Source organism: Chiloscyllium punctatum, chromosome 25, assembly GCF_047496795.1.
Source record: "Chiloscyllium punctatum isolate Juve2018m chromosome 25, sChiPun1.3, whole genome shotgun sequence".
NCBI lineage: Eukaryota > Metazoa > Chordata > Chondrichthyes > Orectolobiformes > Hemiscylliidae > Chiloscyllium > Chiloscyllium punctatum.
The window spans coordinates 61,346,454-61,363,079 of NC_092763.1; the positions used below are offsets into that span (position 1 = coordinate 61,346,454).

The window sequence follows — 16,626 nt, forward strand, 5'->3', positions numbered from 1 at the left end:
CCCCACCCACCACTAAGGTACTCAAGATATTCTGCTGTTGTATTGATATTATCATCCCTTTTACAATCTCCCAGACTCGGTCTGTTATCCATCCGCCTTCCTTAAACAAGAGCAGAACCTTCAGGTCCTGAAGTTTGCACACAATATGGGCATGCAGAGTCAGGAGGTTTTCTGGATCATTACAGGGACAAGTGCCTGAATTGCTCAATCTTCCTTCTGGGATTCAGGGTTTTTGCTTAACATTTTGCAGCAATTCTGTTTCCTACTTTGCTACAGAGTGCATCTGCTGCCAAATGCTGAACAAAAAAAAACAATTTTACCAATTGTATCACCAAATTATTGTGTTTCTAATTCAGCTAAAATTTTATCTTCACCACACAAAATTGCGCAAGGGATACTATACTGTCTTTAATCATTATATTCCCATTAAGGGACAATTTGTTCATTGAGATATACTTGGTCGTTCTCCTACAGGTTGAAAGAATTTTCTGTATTTGCAACACCTCTCATTGTGAGCAATGTTTCAAAAATTGTACATAATTGAGCAAAATGGTCTATAGAATTAATTAGAACTATCCCTGTCTAAGTTCTGTCAGGGCTGGAGCGTGAGGGGTAATCCCCATGCCAATCAAATGAGGTTAACTGGCTAACCAGTAAGCTGCAGTAAATGAATCTCTTTTGAATTGGCTCTTGAACACGGTTTTGTGCAGGGAACATGAATAAATAGCAATATGTTAAGTGTAAAGAGCTGTAATGCAGAAGTAGAAGACACATGTCAATATAATGTTGCTAAAAGGCTTTTTTAAACAAGGCACAAAATTAGTTCACAAGGTTTTTGATCTTTACAAAGGGTGATGGTAAAAGACTGAAAAGCAAATGAAAGGATGAACAAAGTCTATGGGTACATGCTGTACGGCACTGTTCCCAAACTATACAAATCAATATAATAGAGCATACACAGTTATTCAAGGGGTATTGTCCCTTTGTGGAACTGGAGGGCTTACTCCACAAAGGATGGCAGTGTACTATTCCTGACACATGTGAGTTCAATATAGTCGAGTATTGTCAGGACTTTGGGGAGGAGGATGGAAAGCAGGAGAATATAGTATTACTTAAAAGGAATCTGGCTCAGTAGACATCATGTTCCACGGTAGATGACTGGAAATTCCATGCTCCAATGTCTATCGCCTGGGTAACAGTTTCAAATTTGCACCTTAAACCTGATAATTGGATACATATTGAGGAGGCAAGATGTACAGTCAAGGTTCAACATACTGCATCTCCCAACGTTCCACATGATGAAGGATGAGAACAATGTTAATCACTTGCTAACGAGGATCAACTTCAGGGTGAGTAAATGATGGTTACACATGACCTCTTAACACTGGGTAAGGCATCACCATTGATCAAATATATGTCATGTTGCCTTCACTGTCAATGGAGATTGAATTTTGTCCATATCGGCAAAAAGAGCTAGACAAAATGGAACTCCGTATTGTTGCTAAGTGTGCAGGTGACAAAGATAGGTGGAGGGGAAGACAGTGTTGAAGTGGGGAAGCTGCAGAAGGACTTGGACAGAGAAGAGTGGGTAAAGAAGAAATGGCAGATGGAATACAATGAGGGAAGTGTGAGGTTATGCACTTTGGCAGGCAGATTAGATAATATTTATTAAATAAGAAAGGCTTCAGAAATCTGAAGCATAAAAGGGACTTGGAATCCTATTTCAAAATTATCTTAAGGCTAACATGAGGGTTCAGTTGACAGTGGGAAGGCAAATGCAATGTTAGTATTCATTTCGAGATGACTAGAAATCAAGAGCAGGGATGTACTACTGAGACTGTATAAGGCTCTGGGCCGACCACAGTTGGAATGCCATGAGCAGTTTTGAGGTCTGTATCCAAGGAAGAATGCACTGGTCTTGGAGGGGTCCAGAGAAGGATCCTGGGAATGAGTGGCTTATCATACATGGAGTAGTGGTTGAGGTCTCTGGGTCTTTACTCGATGGACATGAGGGCAATCTCATTGAAAAATTTTAAAATACCGAGAGGCCTAAACAGAATGGATGAGAAGAAAATGTTTCTACTAGTGGGAGAGATAAGAACCAGTGGGCAAAGCTTCAGTGAAGGAATTTCCCTTTAGAATGAAGATGGTGGAATTTCTTCAGCCAGAGGATGGGATAGGTTCATGATTAGTAAGGGGATCAAGTGTTATGGGTAGAGGGCATGAGAATGGGATCGAGGAATGTATCAACCCCGATTGCATGGTGGAGCAGGGTCGATGGGCTGAATGACTGAATTCTGCTCCTATTTTATGGTTTTATGGATCAGTCACCTATTTTAGTTCAGCTGTGAACAATGCAAATGTCTCATTGCACTTTTACCAAATACTAGACGTAAATGCTATGTATAATGAGAATGAAGTCACCAACAACCATTAGCCACAACTCCACAAAGCAGGAAACCTTCTTTGCAGGTGACAAAGCTCAGTTCTATTAAACTGCAGCAAACTGATCATGAATTACAATCATCAACAGGAGGTTTCTCTTAATTCATTTGTGAAATGTGGGTATCACTGGCTGGCCAGTATTTGTTGCTGTCCCTAGTTGCCCTTGAGAAGTTAGTGATGTGCTGCCTTCTGGACCTACTGTAGTCCACATGCTGTGGGTTAACCCACAATGCCATTAAGGAGGGAATTCCAGGATTTTGACCCAAAAGTAATGGTGATATATTTTCAAGTCAGCTGTTTTGACCATGTTTGTACCAAGGCTGCAATGAGGTCAGGAACTGAATGGCCCTGATGGAATCGAAATTGAATGCAGGTTATTGCTGAGCAACTGCTGCTTGATAGCACTGTTGACCTCACCTTCCATACTTTATTAATTATCGAAAGCAGGCTGTTGGGGTGACAATTTGCTGGACTGAATTTATCCTGCTATCCGTACACAGGACATGCCTGGGGAGTTTTCCATATTAGATGCCAACGTTGCAACTGTACTGGGGGAGGCGAGGACTGCAGATGCTGGAGATCTGAGTCAAAAAGTGTGGTACTGGAAAAGCACAGCCAGTCAGGCAGCATCTGAAGAGCAGGAGAGTCGAGAGCATAAGCTCTTCATCAGGAATGTGTGGCTGAAGGGCTTCAGGGTAGAGGAGATGACCTGGGGGTGCAGTGACAGAGAGACTCACTGAGATCCTTGTAGAAGGAGGAGGAGAACTTCGTCAAGGTGGGCATCCTTGGAACAGGCTTTGCAGTAAGGTTATGATCAACTAGGAGAAAGTACAGATGCTGGAGATCAGAGTTGAGAGAGTGTGGTGCTGGAAAAGTACAGTGATCAGGCAGCATTCGAGGTGCAGGAGAGTAGACGTTTTGAACATAAGCTCTTCATCAGTAATGAAGAGCTTATGCTCGAAATGTTGACCCTCCTGCTCCTCGGATACTGCCTGATCGCTGTGCTTTTCCAGCACCACACCTTGAGTTTGTAAGTTATTGAAAGAGCTTGGCTAGGGAAGGGGCAAGTTCTAGAGCACAAGCCTTCAGCACTATAGCTGGAATGTTGTCAGGACCTGTAGACTTTGCAGTATCAGTGCCTCCACCATTTCTTGATATTATGTACGGTGAATCAAAGTGGCTGAAGACTGGCAAATGTAAAACTGGGGGCCACTGAAGGAGGCCAAGGTGGATCATCCACTCGGCACTTCTGGCTGAACGTTGTTGTGAATGCTTCAGCTTTTTGCACTAATGTGTTGGGCTCTTCCATCATTAAGGATGGGGATATTTGTAGAGCCTCATCCTCCAGTGAGTTGTTTAATTGTTCACCACCATTCTCAATAAGGTGTGATAGGATTGCAGAGTTTATATCTGAGCCATTGATTGTGGGATCACTTAGTTCTATTATTTGCTGTTTAGGACTACTTGCATGCCAAACAATGTTGAGTGGGGGATATGCCTGGCCATGAGATTATAGATTGTGTTGGATTGCAATTCTGTTGCCACCAGATCCGTTTGAGGTCAGTCCCATTTAGCACAGAGATAGTACCACAAAATATGATAGAGGGTATTCTCAATGTAAACGGTGGGACTATGTCTCCACATGGACTGTGCACTGGTCACTCCTACTGATACCATCATGGATAGATGCATCTACAGCTGTTAGATAAACCCTTCCTATTTATGTACCCATCCAGATGCCTTTTGAATGTTGTAATTGTACCAGCCTCTACCATTTCCTCTGGGACACCTCTGGGACACCAGCACCAACCTACCCAACCGCCCCATGACTGAACACTTTAACTCCCTCTCCCACTCCGCCAAGGACACACTGGCCCTTGGCCTCCTCCATCGCCAGACCCTGGCCACACGACGCCTGGAGGAAGAGCGCCTCATCTTCTGCCTAGGAACCCTCCAACCACACGGGATGAATGTAGATTTCTCCAGCTTCCTCATTTCCCCTCCCCCCACCGTATCTGAGATTAACCCCTGGATTCAGCACCACCCTCTTGACCAGCAATCTTCTTCCCGACCTCTCTGCCCCCACCCCCTCTCCGGCCTATCACGCTCACCTTCACCTCCTTCCACCTATCGTATTCCCAGTGCCCCTCCCCCAAACTCCACCTTTTATCTCAGCCCGCTTGGCACATCAGCCTCATGCCTGAAGAAGGACTTATGCCCAAAATGTCGATTCTCCTGCTCCTTGGATTCTGCCTGGCCTGCTACGCTTTTCCACACCACACTTTTCAACTCTGGTCTCCAGCATCTACAGTCCTCACTTTCTACCATTTCCTCGGGCAGTTTGCCCTGTACACGCACCTTCAGGTCCTTTTCAAATCTTTCTCCTCTCACCTTAAACCTATGCCCACTAGTTTTGGACTCATCTATCCCTAGGGAAAAGACCTGATTATTTACCCTATCCATGCCGCACATGATTTTACAAACCTCTATAAAAGTCACCCCTCAACCTCCAAAACTTCAGGGGAAAAAAGGTTCAGCCGATTCAGCCTCACCCTATAACCCAAATTTTCCAGTCTTGGCAATATCCTTGCAAAGCTTTTCTGCACACAATCTAAAATTTAACAACATCCTTCTGTGTCCAGAATGGGATGCAGAATTCTAAAAGTGGCCTCAACAATGTCTTATTCAGCTGCAACATGTCTCAACTCTTGTACTTAATGTTCTGACCAGTGAAGGCAAGCATGCCAAATGCCTTCTTTACCACCCTGAGCTGCCAAAGGAAGTGGTGGAGGCTGGTACAATTACAACATTTAAAAGGCTTCTGAATGGATATATGCCTCAGAAGGATATGGCCCAAATACTGGCAAATAGGATGAGATCACATTGTGATGTCTGGTTGGCGCAGATAAGTTGGACTGAAGGGTCTGTTTCCTTACTGTCTGACTAATTATGTTTTACCTCTTGTTGGTTCCCTCACCACCTGCCGCATACCCAGTCTAACAGCTATGTGCTTTCGGACCTGACCAGCTTGATCGGTAGTGTTGTTGCCAAGTCACACTTAGTGAATATTGAAATCCCCCACGCAGAGACATTTTCACCCTTGCCACCCTCAGAGCTTCCTCCAGGCATTGTTCAACATTAGAAGAGTACTGTTTCATCAGCTGAGGGAGGATGATAGATAGTAATCCAAAGGTTTCCTTGTCCACATTTACTCTGATGCCATGAGACTTCATAGGCTGTGGGGTCAATGTTGAGGACTCCTAGGGTAACACCCTCCTGACTGCACGCCACTTTGCCACCACCTCTGCTGGGTCTGCCCTATTGTTGGACAGGAAATATCAAGGACAACGGTGGTGGTACCTGGGGTGTAGTCACACTCACAGAATCATACCTTACAGGCAGTGTCAGGCTGATGCTTGACCAGTCTCAAGGACAGCCCTCCCAATTTTGGCACTGGCCCTCAGATGTTAGTGTGAGGAGAACTTTGCAGGGCTGTTTTTCATGTAGCTGTTTCCAGCACCTTAAGACCATAAGACATAGGAGTGGAAGTAAGGCCATTTGGCGCATCGAGGCCACTCTGCCATTTAATCATGGCTGATGGGCATTTCAACTCCACTTACCCGCATTCTGCCTGTAGCCCTTAATTCCTTGTGACATCAAGAATTTATCAATCTCTGCCTTGAAGACATTTAGCGTCCCGACCTCCACTGCACTCCGCAGCAATGAATTCCACAGGCCCACCACTCTCTGGCTGAAGAAATGTCTCCGCATTTCTGTTCTGAATTGAACCCCTCTAATTCTAAGGCTGTGCCCACGGGTCCTAATCTCCTCGCCGAATGGAAACAATTTCTTAGTGTCCACCCTTTCCAAGCCATGTATTATCTTGTAAGTTTCTATTAGATCTCCCCTTAACCTTCTAAACTCCAATGAGTACAATCCCAGGATCCTCAGCTGTTCCTCGTATGTTAGGCCCAACATTCCAGGAATGAATCTCCGCTGGACACACTCCAGTGCCAGTATGTCCCTCCTGAGGTGTGGGGCCCAAAACTGGACACAGTACTCCAAATGGGGCCCAACCAGAGCTTTATAAAGTCTCAAACCTTAGTTGCTGCCAGGTGGACTGTCCAATTTCATATCTTTGAGAGCTTGGAGTGATTGATACAACGGAGTGGTTTGCCTGGCCATTTTGGAGGGCAGTTGAGAGTCAACCACATTGCTGTGGGTCCGGAGTCACAGGCCAGGCAAAGATGGCTGATTTACTTCCCTCCAGGAAGCTCATGAGCCTGATTGGTTTCATTCTTCATTTCATTTTTTTTTAAAAACTGAATTCAAATTCCACCATCTGCCATGGCAAGATTTGAATCTGAACATTAGCTGAGTTTATGGATTAACAGTATCACAATAATGCTACTGGGTCATCACCTCCTCATATATAGTACAGTCATCCATATTACAACCAGTTCAATAAAGATAGTACAAGCAAGACTGTGTTATCCTGAACTCATAATAAAAGAGTACTTGGACTTAAGGTGATTCACAATGAACCAACAGTGGCAGGATGAAAACCCCTTTTCTTAAATTAAAAAAAAAGCAACTGGGACTGGAATGTACAACCTGAGTGTGAGAAGAGAATGCTGAAACAAATAAGAATTTAAAAAGAGAGAGAATTCACCAAATTGGCTAAAAAAAATTACAATGCCAAGGAAGAGAGGCTGGGGCAAGGGAGACTAGTTGAAACAAAAACCAAAAATATTGCTGAAGAAACTCAGCAGACCTGCCAGCATTGAACATTACAGCGCAGTACAGGCCCTTCAGCCCTCGATGTTGCGCCGACCTGTCATACCAATCTGAAGCCCATCTAACCTACACTATTCCATGTACGTCCATATGCTTGTCCAATGACGACTTAAACGTACTTAAAGTTGACGAATCTACTACTGTTGCAGGCAAAGCATTCCATACCCTTACTACTCTCTGAGTAAAGAAACTACCTCTTGAAATCTGTCCCATATCTATCACCCTTCAATTTAAAGCTATGCCCCCTCCTGCTCGCTGTCACCTTGCGTGGAAAAAGGCCCTCCCTGTCCACTCTATCTAACCCTCTGATTATCTTATATGTCTCTATTAAGTCACCTCTCAACCTTCTTCTCTCTAACAAAAACACCCTCAAGTCCCTCAGCCTTTCCTCGTAAGACCTTCCCTCCATACCAGGCAACATCCTAGTAAATCTCCTCTGCACCCTTTCCAAAGCTTCCACATCCTTCTTATAATGCGGTGACCAGAACTGTACACAATATTCCAAGTGCGGCCACACCAGAGTTTTGTACAGCTGCAGCATAACCTCATGGTTCTGGAACTTGATCCCTTTATTAATAAAAGCTAAAACACTGTATGCCTTCTTAACAACCCTGTCAACCTGGGTGGCAACTTTCAAGGATCTGTGTACATGGACACCGAGATCTCTCTGCTCATCCACAGTACCAAGAATCTAACCATTAGCCCAATACTTTGCATTCTGGTTACTCTAATCAAAGTGAATCACCTCACACTTGCCCGCATTAAACTCCATTTGCCACCTCTCAGCCCAGCTCTGCAGCTTATCCAGGTCTCTCTGTAACCTACAACATCCTTTATCACTATCCACAACTCCACCGAACTTAGTGTCGTCTGCAATTTTACTAACCCACCCTTCTACACCCTCATCCATGTCGTTTATAATAATGACGAAAAGCAGTGGACCCAACACCAACCCTTACGGTACACCACTAGTAACTGGACTCCAGAATGACCATTTCCCATCAACTACCACCCCCTGTCTTCTTTCAGCAAGCCAATTACTGATCCAAACTGCTATATCTCCCACAATCCCATTCCTCCGCATTTTGTACAATAGCCTACTGTGGGGAACCTTATCGAATGCCTTGCTGAAATCCGTATACACCACATCAACCGGTTTACCCTCATCTACCTGTTTGGTCACCTTCTCAAAGAACTAAAGCACCTATGGAGAGAAAGCAGAGTTAATGTTTTAAGCTCAGTGACTTGCCTTCAGAACTGATTATAGCTAGGAAAAAGGAGGTAGATATGCTGAAGACAGGGTATGGGGTGGTAAGACAGATGTGAATGTATATAAGCAATGAGGGCAATTCAGAGATTGAGCGCTCCTCTTATCAATGTTTATAAATGTACCATAGAAAGCATTCTATCTGAATGTGTCACGGCTTGTTATGACAACTGCTTTGACCAAGACTGTTAAGAAGCTACAGAGAGTTGTGAACACAGCCCAGTCCATCATGCATGGCAACTATCCATCCACTGACTCCACCTTTACTTCTCGCTGTCTTGGAAAGACAGCTAAAGACCCATCCCACCCTGATTATAATCTCGTCCAACCTCTTCCATCAGGCAGAAGCTACAAAAGCTTAAACTCACTTACCAACTGGTTCAAAAATAGCTTCTTCCCCACTGTTATTATACTGCTAAATGGACCTTTCAAAGTTAATGTCAATCTTCTTGTGCACCTTCTTTGCCACCATATCTTTGCATTCCTTGCTTCGTTCAATCACCCTATGATCTTTGTATGGTATGATCTGCCTGTACTGCATGCAAAGCAAAAACTTTTCACTGTATCAAGTACATGTGACAATTATAAATCAAATTCAAATTGAAGGTACTAGAGTGGGGATGAAATAAATCATCTCTTCCATTCATCTTGAATTATAACCATTCAGAGGACGAGCACTTTCATTATCAGCAGACTGCATTATCCTGCTCTCCCATTAGAGCATGCTTAAAAATCAGCAAAAGAATTGAGCAATGTATTATCAGTCATTGCTTCTCTGTGATCCAAAATGTGCTCTGTAGTACTCATGAATGAACACGGTCACTTTTCCAGCACGGAATGGACTATTTATTGCCTATCTCTCAAACTTTGAAGAAACCTTTAACAATTCACAAAAATTAGATGCAAATTCCACCAGTGTAGTTTTGCTCAATTTGCTCTATAGTTCATACTTTATGGTGAATCATCTATCATTCTTCAGTTAAGACACAGCATTTTTCTTACCTTGTTAGCAATTATTATAGCAGCTATTTCAGCCTTGCTCATGGAGACATTTCTATGCAAAAATGATTCCAGAGGGCAGCCTGCAATTATGAAACAGGTTGCCAGAGAAACTGTTATCTGCAGACTTCAGTGTTTGATGAAGTCTCCTTGAGTAACACACTCAGAACTGATAAAGTATTCAACAGCTGTTGCTCATTAATATTCAAACACCTCAGGCAACTTCACATTCTGACTGAAATTCAGATCAACGATACCTCAACATGACTGTTGTGCTGCAGGCAGATATTGCCAACTTTCCTCATGGATAGTTTTTGAGTTAATGTCAACATAATGTTAATATTTCTCATGATGCCCTACACAAACATTACAAAAGAAATGACCAGTTAACCCCTTCCATCGAGACTGCTGCTCTCTGGTTCCAAGAGTACTAGAAAATCTCCAGTACTTTACACAAGTGAACAAAGAAAATCAGTCATTTCCACCTTTCAGTTTATTATTCAGTGTGCTAATTTATTTTTAATTCCCAGGATTATCCTGAATTCCCATAACCTTGGAGTTTAACAAATAGTTTTGTGTGGCAGCTTGTCAAAAACCCTTTCGAAGTCAAGGTAGATCTTGTCAGAGTTTTCCCATGCTCTCCTTGAGGTAGTCACTTCCTCAAAATCTCAGACACCAACCAGGAAGGAGTTGTGCTTTTATTATCAATGCCGATTGATGTTTACTAGATTAGTGCTACACATATAAATGTTTAATTCATTCCCCAAAATCAATTTTAATGATTTTTTTAACTTTTAGCCTTCATATATCTTCCACATAACTTCTACCAATTTCAGTGACTTTACTAAGACTAAGACTCTCTCAGTTTAAAACAGAACCAAGAATGATATGGTTCATCAATAAACTAAACAGTCCATTGTGTTTGGTTCCGGTTCTTTGAATTCAATTAATCCAGTTCTATTCAATTAATCCAACGCCATTGTAATTTTGTGTTCTTTTAGTGTTAATCCAATTCCCTTTCAAAAGCTGATTGAATTTTCCTCCATCTTTACAGACAGTGCATTCTAGATCATAAAAACTCATTGCAGAAAGTTAGTAAACAGAAACTTACAGGGGCCTCAGCAATATGGGCTATGGTGAGATTTGTGTCAGAATTGGGAAAGAAGTCCAGCAAGGTCTCCTTCTACATTTTAGGAGCAGCTCACTGCACCGGTTAGGCATTTGCTGAGCAGTGAGGCATGTTTGTCGCTAGGCAGCAACACGTAGCCAATTGGATAACTTGTTGAATACCATATTTATGACGCAAACCACTTTATTAAATGTTCAGCTACCAATCTTATCAAGAATTCTCGACAATGAAAGTCAAAGCAGGTACCTGGCCACTTCAGCTCACTGCAGGCTGTAACCAGCCTCCATGTTAGGGTGGCGTCTTACTGGAGTCTGAGCCATGTAGGTATGAAAACCAGGGTGGCAGAATCGGGCCAGGCTGATGAGACCCCTTTCAATGTGGGGGAGCAACCCATTCCATCTTTCATGTTTCTCACAAAGGGCATGGGGAGATTCTCACTGGACAGCAGTAATTTGTTAATTGAGGGGTCATTATTGCTCACTAATACCTTGTTGATGGCACAGCTCACCTCATTAATATTCAGCCTCCCATCTTAACTGAACACACTCAATGTCAGGGGAGAGAAAGAAAAACAAGGAGCAAGGACCTGGTGGATTCAGCACACAGCTTACTCTGAATGGCCTCCACATTGGACACGAGGTGCCAGCATCTCAGGTTAATCTCCACAAGCACCAGTCACACCTATCCTACAGACCACATCTTCGTATCTGTTATGTCCCAGGCTTCAAGAACCCACATACTGCAACTCAGACTTATTTCTGAAGTGCAGAAGCAGCCTAATGTTGGACCTGCAGCTATCATTGTAAAGCTGCAGCATTGACAGGGTGCTTAGGGACACACACCAGCACATGGACTAGACTTGATTGAATCTCTGGACTCTTTGCTTTCTCTCATACGCTCACTCACTCTGAACCTACCTGGGAACTCTTGGTCTCCCTGCCTTGCCTTTCTTGTACTTTGCCCCCTCAGAGATAGCAGGTTCATATTACTGCAGTGCTGTTTTAAGCACTTCGTAGGCTTCATTCCAATCAAGGGGGAGCAGCCTTCAATCAAGGGTTCTCCTCACACTGAGTCAAGAACACCCTCTGACACTAGTTCAGGCCTTTTTCAGGCAAGTCAGTCAGGATCCTTTCCTCACAATGGGTGAAGAGCTGACTAATTAACAGCCAAACATCTGTCTCAACTCTTTCTAGTCTTATTGTGCATTGTTATCCTTCTGTAATGAGAGAGAAACTGGTATGAACAGCAAATGAAAGTTGGCGGCAGAACTGTTATTATTGGTGAGGAGATGTTCTGAGCGAGTAGACAACACAGAAGGCATGCTGGGTTAGTGGTGCCTGGAAAAAGTGAATGGGGAAGAAGCTGCGGGTATTAGTGAGAGTGGAAGCGCATGAGCTTTGCTGTGATGGAGATACATTCGTAGAGATAGGATGGGAAGTACTGCACAGAAAATGGGCGCATTTATCCTGGCAGAGTAAAGAAGCATTCCATCTGATAGCTGAGATAGCTTTAATGCAAGTGGTGACCTCTGGTCACACTAGCACAGTTCAGTGTCAGAGCCTCCCTGCTGGAACTGGGACAGCAGGAAGCTAACTGTTAGCACTGCTCCATCAAGCAAGACCTTCAGAACCTGCCTGTAAAGAGAGGTGCTGATTTCCACCTGTCTACTATGTATAAGGCAGATTTGATTGACCGTGCAGGATGGCTGTGGATGGAGTTCTTGTCTGGGTGCAGAGTGGGTTTTTGAAGAAAGATGTCTTGGGCTCAAGGGCTGCCGGGGCTCTCAGTGGGTACCCAGCAAGTGGAGGGTTGTTCTGACAACGGTGCATAGTAAGATGGGATAGAAAGTGTGACATGGAAGGCACCACAGGGGCACAGTAGGCAATAAAACATGCACAACTTGGACTTCGCCAAAGTAAAATAGTATGATTCAACTCTTCAAGTGGGTGTTTAGACAAAATGCAGCCAAGGAAAGAGATTATGGGATGTGGTGGCTAAACAGTGACTAGGATGAAAGAATGGCAGCGTGTGAGAGGAAGTAGACATGTTAGTTGCGTAACACGAGTAAGGTTGTGTTCAGAGTGCTATGTCATTACGCTGCCAGTGAGGAACAATACAGGATTTCCAACACTTGGCCAGGTGCACAGTGCTTTTTAAATATGGTGTAGGTGCTTGGGATGCCAGTCTTTCAGTGGATATACAGAGTGGTGGGTTATTCTGGGAATGGAGTGTGGCAAGATGGGGATAGAATTGGATAGGAAGGATGCCATGAGGTGGGGTGGGGTAGGTAGTGAAATGAGATGAGTTTGGAGCCTATAGCAAGAAATCCCATTAAGTCCTGTGGTGAGAAACTCTAATGAACTCAGTGCAATTTGCACTTAGCCAAAAAAATGATTTAGTTCTTTACATTGTCTCTGAAGCAGGCATATTGTTTAATATTTACGATTTCACGCTGACTCTCTGGTTTGAGCCAACTTGCATCTATTACAGACATAATTTCTTTTCCGAGGAAGGGTTACTTGACTCAAAACGTTAACTCTGATTTCTCTCCATAGATGCTGCCAGACCTGCTTAGTTTTTCCAGCAATTTCTGTTTATCATTTCTTTCATAACTACTCCCAGATTGCGGTGATTCCTAAAAAACACTTCAGTGTTATGTTAAGCCTCTGGAATAATATTTTTTGCTAGGTTACCCTTCACCCTCGTTCATTGTTCTTTTGCATAGTTTCCACATTTCTTTGTACTCATCAGAGAAACCTCAATCCCTTTCATGTCACGTTAACAGTAATATCCTAAAGACAAAATCACTATCAGGGATTAATTAACTGTGGGTTAGTTTATTTAAAACAGTCAAATGATTTACAAGTTATGAAATAGATGTTATAGTGGATATCTGACAGGTTGGACTGAAGGGTCTGTTTCAATGCTGTACATCTCTGTGACTCTATGTGTAGGTTGAAGACAAAGCAGACCAACTGCTAAGCAGAGTTGTAACATTAAATACACAGTAAAGAGAGGAGTTCTTAAAACAAAAAAAAGAACTTTTAAAGGCAAGATATAAATGCAATATTTCATATTCAGTCCAAAGTGCAATAATTCATTGCTTTTGAATGATTCTTAGTTTGGCAAATCTAGATTTCTTAAAAGATTTCTTAAAAGGCACATTTCTTCCTACTCATATGTACTTATGTCTGGGTTAGTCAAAAATGCAGACAAAAAGCATGAAAACCATGGTGAACAGCAGTGTGTCCTAAAATAGTTTTGAGTCCTGAAGGGACAGAAACAGTTTACACTTGCTCCAAAATGTGTTTTGGCAAGGTTTAAATGATTGAACAAAGTTTCAGCAACATTTACAGTAATGACTGAACAAAGTAAAGTGATTCGAGCCGACATGGTGGTGTAATCTGCTAACCCTGACCTTGCCAGTTTTCAAAGTCTAGCAATGTTGGAGTCAATTTTACACATATTGCAGTTAAATATACTTCATATCTATAACCATCTCCCACCATGGTATCAAGTCAAAAATGGCCAAAGAAACCACCCGTCAATTATCATCCACCATTCTCTCAGTGGATGGATCTGTACTCCATTCAGAAATGTTAAGGAGAGGCTAGCAAGGGCAGAGAGTGCATTCCAGTTCAATTCTGGCTGGTGGGTTGAAAGTCTATCACTAAACTATTGACAGTGAATTGTTACCAATTTGGGCAGCCAAGTCTTGAAGGACACATCTGTCAAACTAAATTTTGCAGTAAGTGGAAGAGGTAAAATTCTTTGTGGCCCCTTTTCTGCTAATCTACCCACTGCAGAAAAGGAGGATTGACCTCAGCACTAAGTCTGTTCTTCAAGTGGAGAATTCGCTCCACCTAGAGCTGTACAGTTTGAGTGCAGCTTCAAACTGACCTTTACCATATGACGTGAAAAAATGCCCAGGTATGTCCTGACCACCAAAAGGTAAAAAACAAAAGGACAAATCCAAATTGAGCCAAGTCACTACACCAGTCTCCCAGTTATTACAAAGTGATGAAGCTTTGTTGTCAGTGTTACCAAGTAGCACTCACTCAGCAATAACCTGTCCATGGATGCTGTGTGGGTTTTCCCCAGGAGCATCTTTCCCAGACCCCATTGCAGTTTGGTCCAAATGTGGACAAAAGAAAATTTCAGTTCCAGAGAGTGACAGACCTTGACAGCAAGGCAATATTTCACAATATGGTATCAAAAATGTCCAAGGAAAATTGGAAGCAAATGGGTCAAGGGGAATAAATCACTGAAAACTCTTCACTGGCTCATATCTAGGCTTAAAAAAAAAGGTTCTTGTTGCTGAAGGCCAAACAGAATAGCCCTGGGATATTATTGCAGCGGATCCTCTGGAAAATGTTCAGGGCCAACTATGTACAAGTGCTTCATGAATAAACTGCCCTTCAGCATGACGTTGGAGATGAGGATATCAATTGTTTCCTCTGAGTGAGGTCAGTAATATTTGTAACATCTCAGATATTGAAGCAATGTACACATGCAGGAAGACCTGAACAACATTTCTTTTTAGAATTGGGTGATAAGCAAATAATATTCACCACACAAAAAAAAGTATCAGGCAATGATTATTTCCAACAAGGAAGAAGCTAACAAAATCTCCAACTGTTAACACCTTGAGAGCAACCATTGACCAGTAACTTAACTGATCCAGTTTTAAACACTGGCCCCAAGACTAGGTCAGAGGCTGAGAATTCTGTGGTGTGTAACTCAGTTCTTTACTCTTTAAAGCCTGTCTACAAAAGGCAGAAGTGAGGGAGTGTGATGGAATGCTCTCCACTTGGCTGGCTGAGTGGAGCTCCAACAATACTCAAGCTCAACCCTATCCAGAGCAAAGCAACTTGCTTGTTTGGCACATTCACTATGTTAAAATAAAATCATCACTTCATCCACAATCAGTGCACAGTGACAACGACAGCACTGCTCATCTACAAGATGCATTCACCATGGGTCTTTCAACAGTGTCTTCTAAGTGCAGGACCTGCTCCACTACCTCAAAAGGACAAGGGCAGCAAATACATAGGAAGACCATCACCTGCGAGCATCCCTCCAAGCCACACCATACCCTTATTTGAATCTATCACCATTAGCAATGGGTAATAGTTCAAAACTCTGAAATCCCCACCCTCAGTACTGTGGGTATCCTTATACCAACAGCTTGCAGCAGTTCAACAAAGTCTGGCAACATCTGTGGAGGGTGAAACAGTCCAATATTAGGGGCTGAAGAGTCATATTAGCACTGAAAAATCCACTGTTTCTCTCTCCATGGATGCTGCAAAACCTCCTGAGTTTCTCCAGCACTTCCTGTCATTTTTCTTATGAAAAATGAAGGACATGCACTCTTCTTTCAAAGTCGGAACTCTGATAAATTTCTCACGTGATGCAGCTTCTGATTGCCACTCAACTGCATGACCGTTTTAACTTCAAAGTGACGACAGAGAAAAATGGGCAAAGAAACCTTCTGCCAATTATCACCCACCTGATGGATCTCTACTCCATATTCAAAAATGCTAAGGAGAGGGGCAGAGGTTAGCAAGGGATTAGCAAAGTAATCACTAAGAATATTGACTCCCATGCCAAGACAAGGACAGATTTGCACTCCCGTCCACTCTAGACTAACAGTACTTGGATCTTTCTTAATCTTAGCTATGACGTACTCCGTGAGGCTGCTCATTTCTGGCTGGATTTGCTATCATCTGGTGGGCCTGCAATGGACTGGTTATGATGCCAGCTCTTTTTGCTTTACAGTTCTGCCCACATTCCTTACATCTGTCATTCACACTTGCATTACAAACTATTTTAGTGCCTAACTAATCAGCAGTAACCAAGGAGGTAAAGCAAACAATAAATAACAAAAAAAAATTAGCCTTTCATTTACTGTTTTATCAAATGTACAGAAGTGCTACACAGTACCCCTGCATACACTGTGGGGAACATGAACATTAGGATCAAATACTCC

The 16,626-nt window shown here is 42.8% G+C and overlaps 1 protein-coding gene across 8 annotated transcripts in view; it reads right to left on the bottom strand.

Annotated features, from left to right (window-relative positions):
* Window positions 1-16,626, bottom strand: part of LOC140495989 (serine/threonine-protein kinase PAK 3) — a 251,309-nt gene that overhangs the window by 103,277 nt on the left and 131,406 nt on the right. The window lies entirely within an intron of this gene.